Source organism: Callospermophilus lateralis, unplaced genomic scaffold (assembly GCF_048772815.1).
Source record: "Callospermophilus lateralis isolate mCalLat2 unplaced genomic scaffold, mCalLat2.hap1 Scaffold_45, whole genome shotgun sequence".
Classification (NCBI taxonomy): Eukaryota; Metazoa; Chordata; class Mammalia; order Rodentia; family Sciuridae; genus Callospermophilus; species Callospermophilus lateralis.
The window spans coordinates 7,735,657-7,748,596 of record NW_027514398.1 but is presented as its reverse complement, the minus strand read 5'-3'; the positions used below and the strand labels follow the sequence as shown (position 1 = coordinate 7,748,596).

At 40.6% G+C, this 12,940-nt stretch overlaps 1 pseudogene; it reads left to right on the top strand.

Moving 5' to 3' along the window:
• Positions 1-9,412: 9,412 nt before the first annotated feature.
• Positions 9,413-12,277, top strand: LOC143640655 (putative RNA-binding protein 19 pseudogene; annotated as a pseudogene).
• Positions 12,278-12,940: the final 663 nt, after the last annotated feature.

Here is a 12,940-nt window from a genome sequence, read left to right as displayed (position 1 = left end):
ATCATTATATTTCCTATATTGCATAGAAATGGAAGGAGACCCTCATTGATATACAAAATTACATATAAGAGAATTTGAGGGTGAAGGGAAAAAATAAGGAAAGAGATAAATTACAGTAGAAGGGGTAGAGAGAGAAGATGGGAGGAGAGGGGAGGGGGGATAGTAGAGGATAAGAAAGGTAGCAGAATACAACAGTTACTATTATGGCATTATGTAAAAATGTGGATGTGTAACCGATGTGATTCTGCAATCTTTGTAATGTTTTGAATAACCAATAAAAAAATAAAAATTAAAAAAAAATCTTATCTAGAACAACTTTTCTTTATAGTATAACTCCCACTTTTTTCCCTTCATGACCACCTTTGGAAATATCAGTTTCAAGATCTGGAAAAATAGAATTAATAATACCTACTCAATATGCTTATTATGAGCTAAGGTATAAAATAAGTCAACACAGAGCCTAGCATAAAATAAATACTAAAAATGATCATTGTATTGATACTAGTACTGTTCATTGTTTTCTTCAACAAAAAGTCTTTTCTGAACTTCAAACTAAGATTATTGTTTTGGGGTAAGTTTTTTTTTTCTTTCCTGTACATTGATGTCAAACAATCAAACAATGTACCTATATAATAGTATATGGAAATTATATTAATATTTCTGCTTTGCCTTAATAGGTAAACATTTTCTGAAAACAGTGATGTATTCATTTTTGTGCAAGAAGCACCTTGAACAGTGCTTGGAAAATAGTAGTCCTTTGATATATTTTAGTTAGAATGTTAAATTAAATTTAGGAAGCAAAAGTAGGGGAAGAAAGGGAGTAGTCCTAATTCTATCCCATTCCTCTATTGCCCTTCAATAAAACTTAAAAGGGTGTTTATTTTCTCTCTGAAAAATCACACTCATCATTCAGCCCTCTCTAAATGTATGTGTGTAGCTTCTGTTTTCTAAGTACTTTTCTCAAAGTCACTAATGACCTCCATGCTATAAAATCTAAAGGTCACTTCTCTGCATCTTACTTAACTTACTTTCATCAACGGATGTTGCTACTCTTTATCTCTAGCAAAAAGCACCTCTCTTGGATTTCCTTGTATTAGACTACTATGGTTTCATCCTACGTCTCTAGAAGTTCACTCTAAAAGTTTACTTTTGGTAGGGACTCACTATTTCATTAAATACCAAATGTCAAGCAACTCCCCCATTGGTACCAAGCCCTCTTCCTTATGTATATTATCTCTTTATCTGATTTCATCTAGTTTTATATATTTAAATTACATTATATACATACACATTGATGTCTAACAGGTACAGCAAACTCAATATGCTCAAATCAGAGTTCTTCAACTTAATGTACCTCACTCCATTTTTCTCCCAACTTCATCTTTTCAGTTAATGGTGCCACCATCCACCACAAGCCATTCTGGACTCTTCTCTTTCCCAATCACATGCATTATATCCATCAACAAGTCCTTGGAAGGACTTCTACTTCCAAAATATTTAGTTAGTTCATACTGCATTCATTTACTTTACATTTCCCTTGCCAGTATCGTTAGCAAATTATCTGTATTACTGTAATGGCCTCACAAATAAATAAGACTGACTCTTGCTTTCCCATAACTTATTCCATAAAGCTAAGGAAAATCAACCTGCTCTTCTGGCACCCTTTATTATTACACTTAGTATAATACATCAACTCCTCACTATGGATGGAAGGATTAGGCCCTTGCCTACTTTTCGTACCACATTGGATGTTGCTGGCCCTCCACTCTCTAATATTCCTTCCTCCTAGCCTTCCTTCACTTCCTGGAATATAACCAACTTCTTCCTACCTTTGTAGGAATATGTTTTCCCAGACTCCTTGCATAATTGGTCCATGCTCCTTATTCAGGATTCAAGTAACCTGTCACTTCCTAAAAGAACCTGTCTGACCATTGCTACTAAAGTAGAGCATCACCTGTCACTCAGGATAAGGGTCGTCAGAGTTGGACAGGATTCACCATCACCTGCAGGGCTTGTAAAACCCGATGCTAGATCTCAGTCCCAGTGTTTCTGATTTAGGTCATGGGTGGGCCCAGGAATATGTTTTGTTAAAAGCTCCCAGGTTATGCTAATGCTGTCTATGAGAGGAGTACACCTTAAGAATCTCTGCTCTGGTATATCACCTCTTTCACATCCTTTACCAAAATTATTGCAGTCTAAAAATTCCTTGTTGTTTATTTATCTAGAAGTGTCATTTAATATAAGGGTCACTGATATACCTTATTCATAATGTGTGCCCAGAAGTCCCACGCATAAAGAAGGAACTCATCAACATTTTAAGAAAAACTGACAGCTGCTAGTTTAATTATTTGGGTAAGTATATCAATGGCCTGATATCATAAATTGAGATGCAGAAAAGTAGAAATGATTTTGCAGAAAGGAATTCAGTTTGGAATTTGTATTTGACTTCTCTGTAGAACATATAGATGAAAACAATCAGAAGGCATTGACAGATCTAAATCTAAAACTTCTCAGAGATTGAGGTGAGTATGACAGTTTTAGTGTCTTTGTTTAGAAAACATTAAAGAAATGTATTAATGGGGACTTGTCTCTTTTTAACTTAATGTTTTTGTTGTAAGTCTTGTTTTTGCCATATTGTGCAAAAAGTCATTAATAAAACCTTTATGAATTTGAGGTGGAGGGAGGGAGACTGAGTTTATATTATTGTATCTTAAATGTGTTATCTAGTTTTGTAGGGGAAAATAACATACAGCATTTTAAAAAATATTCATGAGACATGCACAGGTAAACTAAGCTTCACCTGGAAGCTGAAATTTTTAAAGAGGGATTCTTAACTACATAGTAAAGGGATGTTTTCACGTGCAAAGCCCTTTTAAAAAAGTATTTCAATATACCATCATGGATGCAAAGGACTTTTTTAAATAATATAGCACATTATTATTTCAATTGTATAAATCTGGCAACCAAGGTCATATTTATATAGCAGAAACAAATGAGGTGTGTTATATCAACATGGGTAAATTTCCTCTTAAGTTAGCTAAATGTAATGCAGCTAAGGAAGTGCAACTGCCATTTTTAACATATACATGTACAAATGCAAAGCACAGAGAATCATGAATGTGTTGACATGTCTACAAAATTCCAATGACTCCATTAATTACTGAAACTGATCTCTGGATTATTGAAAGATATTTTATATAAAACAGATCATTTAGGTGAAATTTCACAGCTTAAAAAATGTAGATGAGAGAAATTACAAATCTTAATCTTTAAGAAGCTAGAGACACATGCAAAAAATGAATCTAGACACAGATATTACATCCTTCAGTAGAATTAATTCAAGGTGAATAGTAGACCTAAATGCAAAACACAAAACTTTAAAATTCCTGAAAGATAAAAAAAATAAAATCTAGATGACTTTTTGTTTGATGACAACTTTTTGGATAACATAACAAACACATGATCCATGAAAGAAGGAACTGGTAAACTTGACTTAATTAAATTTTTTTACTTTATGAAAGACACTGCCTAGGTAATTATAAAACAAGCCACAGCTTGGAAAAATATATTTGCAAAATACATATCCAAGAAAAAAAATATCAAAATGTAAAATATTAAAACTCAGACTTTTATCAAGATATAGAATATTCGACATCAATAGTAAGAAAACAAACAACTCAATTAAGAGTGGGTAAAATCCTTAAGATAAATCTCACCAAAAAAGATATGCAGATGATGAATGAATATATTAAAAGATGCTGTCAAGGAAAGGCAAGTAAAAACAATGAAATACCACTGTACACCTATTAGAAAGGTCAGAATCCTGAACACTTACATCAAATACTGGTGACAGGAATCTCATTCACTGCTGGTGGAAATGCAAAATGCTTATAATACTGAACCTACTCTTAGTATGTGATCCAGAAATTGTGCTCCCTAAAATTTGTCCAAAGGAACTGAAAATTTATGCCTCCACAAAAACCTGCATTCAGATATTTATAATAACTTTATTTACAATTGCCAAAACTCAGAAGCAATCAAGATGCTCTTAAATGAGTGGACAAATTAACTCAACTATCCATACAATGAAGTATTATTCATTGATTTACAAAAATCAGCTATTAAGCTATGAAAAGACATGGAATATACTTAAATGCACATTACTAAGTGAAAAAAGCCAATCCGGAAAGGATACATACAATATGATTTCATATATATTACATTTTGGAAATATGATGGACACAGGTGAGGATCAGGGATAACCACAGGGTGAAGTAGGGGGATAGGCATAAAAGAAATAAAAATAATGAATAATTTGCATACAGGATTTTTAGGGCAGTGAAACCATTCTACATGCTATCTTAATGATGGATACATACCATTAAAATATTGTCCAAACTCATAAAATGTACAAGACCAAGAATGAACCCTAATGTAAACTATGGTCTTTGGATGTTAATTATGTCAATACAGGTTCATCAATTATAAGAAATGTACCACTCAGGTATGGGATCATGATAATGAGGGAGGCCATGCATGGTAGGGCATAGGAGATATATAAAATTTGTACCTTTCTCTTAATTTCACTGTGAACCTAAAACTCTAAAAATTGAAGTCATTTTGCATATGCTTCCAAATATAGACATATTTGATTTTGCTTTTTACTTATTTGTGTAAGAAATTTGATCATATATAATTATAGCAATTCTTGGGGACATTAATTAAAAAATTATAATAGTAACAAATGTAACTCATTTAGAACAGGGCAAGGTTTTGAGAGAAAAGAAAATAATTACCTGAGGTTGCTCTCAATTGCTGCTCTGTAAGATCATCCTCACAGGTCCTGGCTCCCAAAGAGGCAGTTTCTGCAGAGGACATTAGAGTGGAAGGTAATCAGCATGTCATACCCAGCTCTTGTATCATTGCCAATATCACAAGAAACCCACTTTTGGCTAGCGGAAGTGGTAAGTTACCAGGTAAAGTTCAGATGAGTTGCTAGCACACATCATAGTGAGCGGTAGTTGAAAAATTGAGACCGGGGTGTGGTAGGTTTAGATTCAACTGTCAAACTTCAGCAGCACTGAACAAGTACACCAATATTGATAAAACTTGGGAACAGAAAAGCTTCATTCTGATTTTTACCTGTTGGCTATTTGACCAAGACTACATTAAAGGATTATGTACTTAATGATGATGGTATTTTACACAGATTATGAGTATTCTTTTACTTCTCTGACAAGTTCCCCCGAAAGGAAAGGAAAATCCATTATATGGCAGCTGACATGAGAGGCAAAGCAAAAATCAGGGAGTTGAGGGGAAACCCAAAGAATCAGTCCAAGTCATCACTAGATTCACATCTTTATTCTGATCTTGTATTTGAGCTCCAGAGTGGAAGTGCCAACAATATCCTGGTTTGCCAAACTCAACCCAAACACAGATCATTAATTTCACCTAACTGTAGTCTTCCTTTTTGTCCCCTGTTGTGTGGAAATTAGTTATTAAAAATAGCTACATTTCAGAAATTGCCTTTAATATTTCATTCTTTCTCCATAATGAATTATAATTATATGAAGTAGATTCCATTTTACAAGGCTTTCCATTAACGTTGTCTATTTTTTTTCTGCCATTTTGTTCCCTGACAATTTCCATAGTCTCTACAACATCCCACCTGTCTCAAATTCCTAACCTTTCTAATCTAATACCTCATCAACATCTCAGGAGTTATCTTAAGAATCTTAAGTACAAAGCCCAGCTCCTGTATTTTCTCATTTACTCTAGTTCTCTAAGCCTCCATTCCCACATTTTTAAAATGAAGACATATGTATAAAAATAGTCAATAAGAGCAAAACATTAAAAAATAAAAGCACAATGTGATATAGTCTTCAAAGTCATAAAAGGCCATAAAGTATCAAGATTTTTTTTTAAAAAAAGTTGTTACACAATTCTTACACTGCCAAAGAGAATCATCATGTTTATCTAATATTTTTAGGCAATAGCACCTCTGGTTGATTCTGAAGGCTTTAATTAAACAAATAATTAACCTTGAAAATAGAAGTGCACAACAAGGCACTATTATTGCATTTACTAATTGTTTTTCCTGCTGTGTACAAAACCTTTGGCCTTTGGTGGTAATCTATTTTAAAACAATACAATCATAATAAACAGGGCTCAGCCCAAATGCACACACCAAATAATGTTTACTTATAAATAAATCTTAAATTAATCTTGAAAGAAAGAATTTATCCTTAGTCCTTGATTATAAATCCAGGAGTAACTTCCAAATAGTTGGCAGCCTTGATGTACATCCAACATGTCACTCAAGAAGCCTACCTACTTCCTCTTGGCCAATAAGCATAACTTTAAGCCTTGATCGCTGTTGTCCCTTTGAATTTAAGTGTCTGTTTTCTTCTACCCCTTTTAACCTTCTTTTTTTCCCCTCAAAACCAAAGTGCTCCTCAGCTAATTATCTTACATATATGTTTCAGCATTTATACTGATACATTATCATAAGTTTTTATAGGATCAATCTGTATTTACCCAATAAATTGTGAATTCCTTAAGAGCAGCCTTTTATCTTCCCAGAGTCTCAAATAAGGACAGAGGAAATCATACGAAATTCACTAGGACACGTTTATTCAAAAAATACCTACATTATATATCCTGAAACAGATGAGACTCATGATACGAATTTATATAATCTTCCCCAAGCCCTGGGACTCTAAATTCAAAGCACTGTCAATTATGCTAAACACAGATAATAATTCCTGTTACATACATCAATGTGTGCATGTGTGTGTGTTTGTGTGTGTGTGTGTTTGTGTGTGTATAACCATTTTTTCTGATCATTCCTAGAAGAAAAATAAGTATAGTTTATCCAAGAATACTTTCTCTTCCATTCCTACTTCAGTGTTATCATATTGGCTTCTCCAAAATAGATACAGTGCTACTAACTGAATTTGGCCAAATGACTGCTGCCCCCTTGAAGATTTATTAAAAATAAAAATGTCAAAGAATAAAAAAATTATTTAGTTTGTTTCCTGACAAGTACTCTGATGAGCTGTTTGTAAGAAACAATTATGTGATCCTCAAAATAAACTCAAGAGGCAGTTATTAATATTTACAAAAAGGAAACTTGGCCTTAAAGATATGGGTAACTTGTCCCAGGTCATAAAATTATAAATTGATAGAGCTTGAAATGAAATTCTTGTCTGTCTGATCTAAAAAAGCTGAGAAATTTTAAATGTATTCAATTGTAATACCACAATACTTGGGAGCCCATAAAGGTTTTCCTAGGCTCAGCAAAGGCTAGAAACATAGTGAGAAGAAGAAAAAGAAGGGAAGGGAAGGGAAAAGAAGGGAGGGGAGGATAGAGGAGAGGAGGGGAGGGGAGGAGAAGGGAAGAAAGGGAGAGGAGGAAGAAAGGCAGACAGGCAGGCAGAGAAGAAACTTTTCACCAATCCTATGAAAAAATCTGATATTTCATAACACATTCACATTCCTTGAATAGAAAAATAAAGCAAATAATAGTTTGGTGTCACGTTAAAAATCATTTCATTTGATAGTGATTTAGGGAAATGCACAAAATGTCAAAATAAGAAACTGCTACTTAATATTACAAATTAGGTCCTGCGGCGCTTGGAGACTATTCCAAGAAGAGCTACTTGTGCAAATAATTTCATCAGGGAATTTATTTCAGAGTGCCCCAGAATTCATTTTAGAGCCTCAACCATGTTGCTCCCTTTATACAAATGATAATAAATATTTTAATTAAGGAGCTTTTAATTTATCAAACAAACTGATTAATCTATACTTTTCTGCCTGTGTAAAATGAAATGTTTAAAACCTAATAATGATACATAGCATCATGCAATATTTCACTCTAATAATTGCTGTGTAATAACAAAACTGACTGATGTTAACAGAATCTGTCTCTTTTGCTGGTGATTTAATTAGGTTACTAAATTGTGTTCTCTAGCCCTGACCTTTTTTGTTTCATATTATTTAAAAATAATACCATTGACTTAGATTATCCAGTATTCAATTCTACCCTGTCAATTTGGTGATGATCACACATTTGAAAATGGTAGCAAATTACTCCATTTTTATTAACACAATGAGATAGTAATCAGCAGCCCTTTCTGGGGAATGGGGTATTGATCATCACAATCATCATCAACACTGTGCAGAGTATCTGCTCTGTGCCAGATTCTGATGCATTATGACACCCCAACCAAGTGATGCAGCTTTGCTTTGAGGTCATACTCTCATTTCAGGGGAGTTTTTCTTAACCACAATGATATACTAAACCATATTTTTAAAATCCTAAATGTAGCTTTCCTTTTTTGGTGGTGCCAGGGATTGAACCCAGGGCCTTGTGCATGCAAGGCAGGCACTCTACCAACTGAGCTATATCTCCAACCCCATATACCTTTCCTTTAAATTCTGTAATTATTTCTTGTGTTATTTTTTCTTATCTGGCCCAAACTTTGCTTTTCCCTGAGACTAACCCACAGGTCTATATTGGCAAAGATGGATCATAATGTCTAGAAGTCTAGGGTTCCTAGTCCTTTACCTTGTGGGATGAAAGTTCTTACAACTCTCTCTCATTGCCTTGCCCTGCCATATCTGCTTCACTTTTTACCTTTCCCTTTCGTTTATGAATGATATTTATTCTGGAAAATAAACAGATATCTTTTAGGCACTTAATCATCAAGTTCTAGCAAATATTTTCCTCCCTGACAGCTGCAACAACAATTTTAAAAAACTAAAATCAATAGAAATATTATGGTCAGAAAACGATCTAGAATTTAAATTCTTAACAGTCTAGATATAAAAAGATTTGGGAATAAATCTAATCTGCACTTGATGACAGCAACAGCATTTGCTTTGTATATTCTTATCAACAAAATTTGAAACGCAAAGTGTGGTCACAATTGAAATTTTAAAAATAATGAGTGGATGTTCAGGTATAGTACTGATAGTACAAGTAGTCTTCTATGATCTGCATTTTGTCTTTCTGCAGTCACAACAGTCTGAAAATGTTAAATAGAAAATTTCAGAAATCAATAATTCATGTGTTGTAAACCATGTACAGTTCTGAGTTACATGATGAAATCTCAAGTCATCCCACACTGTCCCACCCACTGTATGAATCAGCCCCCTGTCTAGTATATCCACACTCTATGTGCTACCTGAACATTAGTCATTTCTGGGTTATCAGATTGACTGTCAAGCTATTCCAGTGCTTGTGGTCAAAAAGTCTTACTTCACATAATAATGGCCTAAAAGTGCAGAGTAGGGATGCTGGCAGTTTGGATGTGCCAAAGAGAAGACATAAAGTTTTTCCTTTAAGTGAACAGGTAAAAGTTCTTAATAAAAGAAGAAAAAAAAGAGAACAGAGGAACCTGGTGCCATGTCGCGACTGATCGTGAAGAACCTCTCAAATGGGATGAAGGAGGAGCGATTCAGGCAACTCTTCACCGCCTTCGGCATGCTGACCGACTGCAGCCTCAAGTACACCAAAGATGGCAAGTTCCGCAAGTTTGGCTTCATCGGCTTCAATTCCGAGGAGGAGGCCCAGGCTGCGCTGAACCACTTCAACAAGAGCTTTATCGACACGTCCCGGATCACAGTAGAGTTCTGCAAGTCCTTTGGGGACCCAACAAAGCCTCGAGCCTGGAGCAAACATGCCCAGAGACCAAGGCAGCCCGAGCAGCCCTCACAAGTCTCCGTCCCCCCGGAAATTAAGAAGGATGACAAGAAGAAAAAGGCCCCACGTGAACTGGAGCAGCTGAAGGAAGATACCGAGTTCCAGGAATTCCTGTCAGTTCACCAGAAGCGGACACACGTGGCCACTTGGGCAAATGATGCCCTGGACACTGAGCTCCCAAAAGGGAAGAGCAAGCCGACCAGCGACTACTTGAACTTTGACTCCGATTCTGGGCAGGAGAGTGAGGAGGAGGCCGCCGAGGAGGAGCCAGAAGAGCAAGGCCTGGAAGCTAAGGCGGCTGCCCAGCGGGGCATGTCGGACATGGAGTACCTGAAGTCCAAGGTGGTGGCAGCCGAGTCCTCTTCCTCAGAGGAGGAGGAAAGCGAGGACGAAGCCGTAAACTGTGATGGAGGCAGCGAGGAAGAGGAGTCCCCTGCCACCCCCGACCAGCCAGAGCGAGGGAGCCCAGGGGCCCTGCCTGGGATAGGGAGGCCACAGGAGCCCAGAGCCCAGACAGAGAAACCAGCAAACCAGAAGGAACCCACCACGGCCTACACCGTGAAGCTACGGGGAGCCCCGTTCAGTGTCACAGAGAAAAATGTCCTGGAATTCCTGGCGCCCCTGAAACCAGTGGCCATTCGAATAGTGAGAAATGCACATGGGAACAAGACAGGGTACGTCTTCATGGATTTCAGCAGTGAAGAGGAGGTGAAGAGAGCCCTGAAGTGCAATCGGGAGTACATGGGTGGACGCTACATCGAGGTGTTCAGGGAGAAGCAAGTCCCCACAGCCAAGGGGCCACTGCAGAAGAGCACACAGCCCTGGCAAGGCCGGACACTCGGGGAAAATGAAGAGGAGGAGGATCTGGCCGACTGGAAGACTTTTTGTGCGTAACCTGCCCTACACGAGCACCGAGGAGGACCTGGAGAAGCTCTTCTCCACCTATGGTCCCCTGACAGAGCTCCACTACCCCATCGACAGCCTGACCAAGAAGCCCAAGGGCTTTGCCTTTGTCACCTTTATGTTCCCTGAGCACGCGGTGAAGGCCTACGCGCGTGGACGGACATGTGTTCCAGGGCAGGATGCTGCACGTGCTGCGGTCCACCATCAGGAAGGAAGCCAGTGAGGACGCGGACGTCCATGGCTCCTCCTACAAGAAGAAGAAGGCGTCCGAGGACAAAGCCCGTAGCTCCAGCTCCCACAACTGGAACACACTGTTCATGGGGCCCAATGCCGTGGCCGATGCCATCGCGCAGAAGTACAGTGCCACCAAGAGCCAAGTGTTCGACCAGGAGACCAAGGGCAGCGTAGCCGTGCGCGTGGCCCTCGGGGAGACTCAGTTGGTCCAAGAAGTGCGGCGCTTCCTCATCAACAATGGCGTCAGCCTGGACTCTTTCAGCCAGGCGGCAGCAGAACGAAGCAAGACTGTGATTCTGGCCAAGAACCTCCCGGCAGGCACCCTGGCGGCCGAGCTGCAGGAGACCTGCGGCCGAGCTGCAGGAGACCTTCGGCCGTTTCGGGAGCCTGGGCCGAGTGCTGCTGCCCGAGGGTGGCGTCACTGCCATCGTGGAGTTCCTGGAGCCCCTGGAGGCCCGCAAGGCCTTCCGACACCTGGCCTATTCCAAGTTCCACCATGTCCCCCTGTATCTTGAGTGGGCTCCAGTTGGCGTCTTCTCCAGCACAGCCCCACAGGGGAAAGAGCCTCAAGAAACATCTGCAGAAAAGAACATGGTGGAGCCAGAAACCGTGGCTGATGGTGAGGCCCCAGACGGTGAGAAGCCAGCGGAGGAAGGAACAGAGGCCCCCACAGCCAAGTCAGAAGAAGAGGAGGAGGCGGACGAGGAAGAGGAGGACGAGGAGAGCCTTCCAGGGTGCACTCTGTTCATTAAAAACCTCAACTTCAGCACCACGGAGGAGACACTGCAGCAAGTGTTCTCCAAAGTGGGGGCCGTGAGGAGCTGCTCCGTCTCCAGGAAGAAGAACAAAGCAGGGGCGCTGCTTTCCATGGGGTTTGGATTTGTGGAATACCGGAAGCCGGAGCAAGCCCAGAGAGCCCTCAAACAGCTGCAGGGTCACATCGTGGACGGCAACAAGGTGGAAGTGCGGATCTCAGAACGAGCCACCAAACCAACCCTGACCTCTGCCCGGAAGAAGCAGCTTCCCCGGAAGCAGACCTCATCCAAGATCCTGGTGCAGAAAATCCCCTTCCAGGCTGACCGCAGGGAGATCCGCGAGCTCTTCAGCACCTTCGGAGAGCTGAAGACGGTCCGCTTGCCCAAGAAGATGACCGGGACAGGCACGCACAGGGGCTTCGGCTTCGTGGACTTCCTCACAAAGCAGGATGCCAAGAGAGCCTTCAATGCCCTGTGTTACAGCACCCACTTGTACGGCCGAAGGCTGGTCCTGGAATGGGCAGACTCCGAGGTGACCCTGCAGGCCCTGCGGCAGAAGACGGCCGAGCACTTCCACGAGCCCCCGAAGAAGAAGCGGTCTGTGGTGATGGACGGGATCCTGGAGCAGCTGGAGGACAGTGACCATGACGGCGAGGAGCAGACACTTCAGCTGTGAGCTGGCACAGAGGGCTGCTGTGCGAGAATCCCCACTTGTGTCTGTCCAGTGAGCAGTCAGACTAGCAGAAGGACTAACAGAGCAGGCAGCCCAGAGCTGTCCACGTCTGTGGGACCAGGAACCCCGGATTCCTCCAGGGACACCTCCGAGCAGCTACTTAGGCCTCGGGCTCCAAGCTGAGCCTGTCACCAACGCCAGCAGTGTCCACTCCCAAGCAGGGCTGTGGACACATCACAAACCTCACTCCTGGCCAGAAGCGACCCCAGGCTTTGCCCAGAGCCGGGAACCTGCGTGTAGTGCGTCCGTTCCCGCTGCAGCCTGAGGGGAGCTCCCGTGGTGGGGCCACACCAGTCCCGGCCAGCGGGCAAGACGCTGCCCAGCAGAGACGGCCAGGCCACAGCCTGCACCTGAGTCACAGCAGCCACCCTGGCCCGCGACCACAGGCCCGGGCACCCTGGAGTCATGGTCATTGCTCTGTCATTGGGGGTGACCACGGTCAGCGAGCCGAGGAGTAAAGCTCAGGACGTTCCCGCAAAAAAAAAAAAAAAAGAAGAAAAAAATGTATGCTAATTGTGCTAAGAGCTACATTAAGTTACTCATCTCCTATTGTACAAGTATATAAATTCAACTTTACCATAGGTATGCATATGTGGGAAACAATGA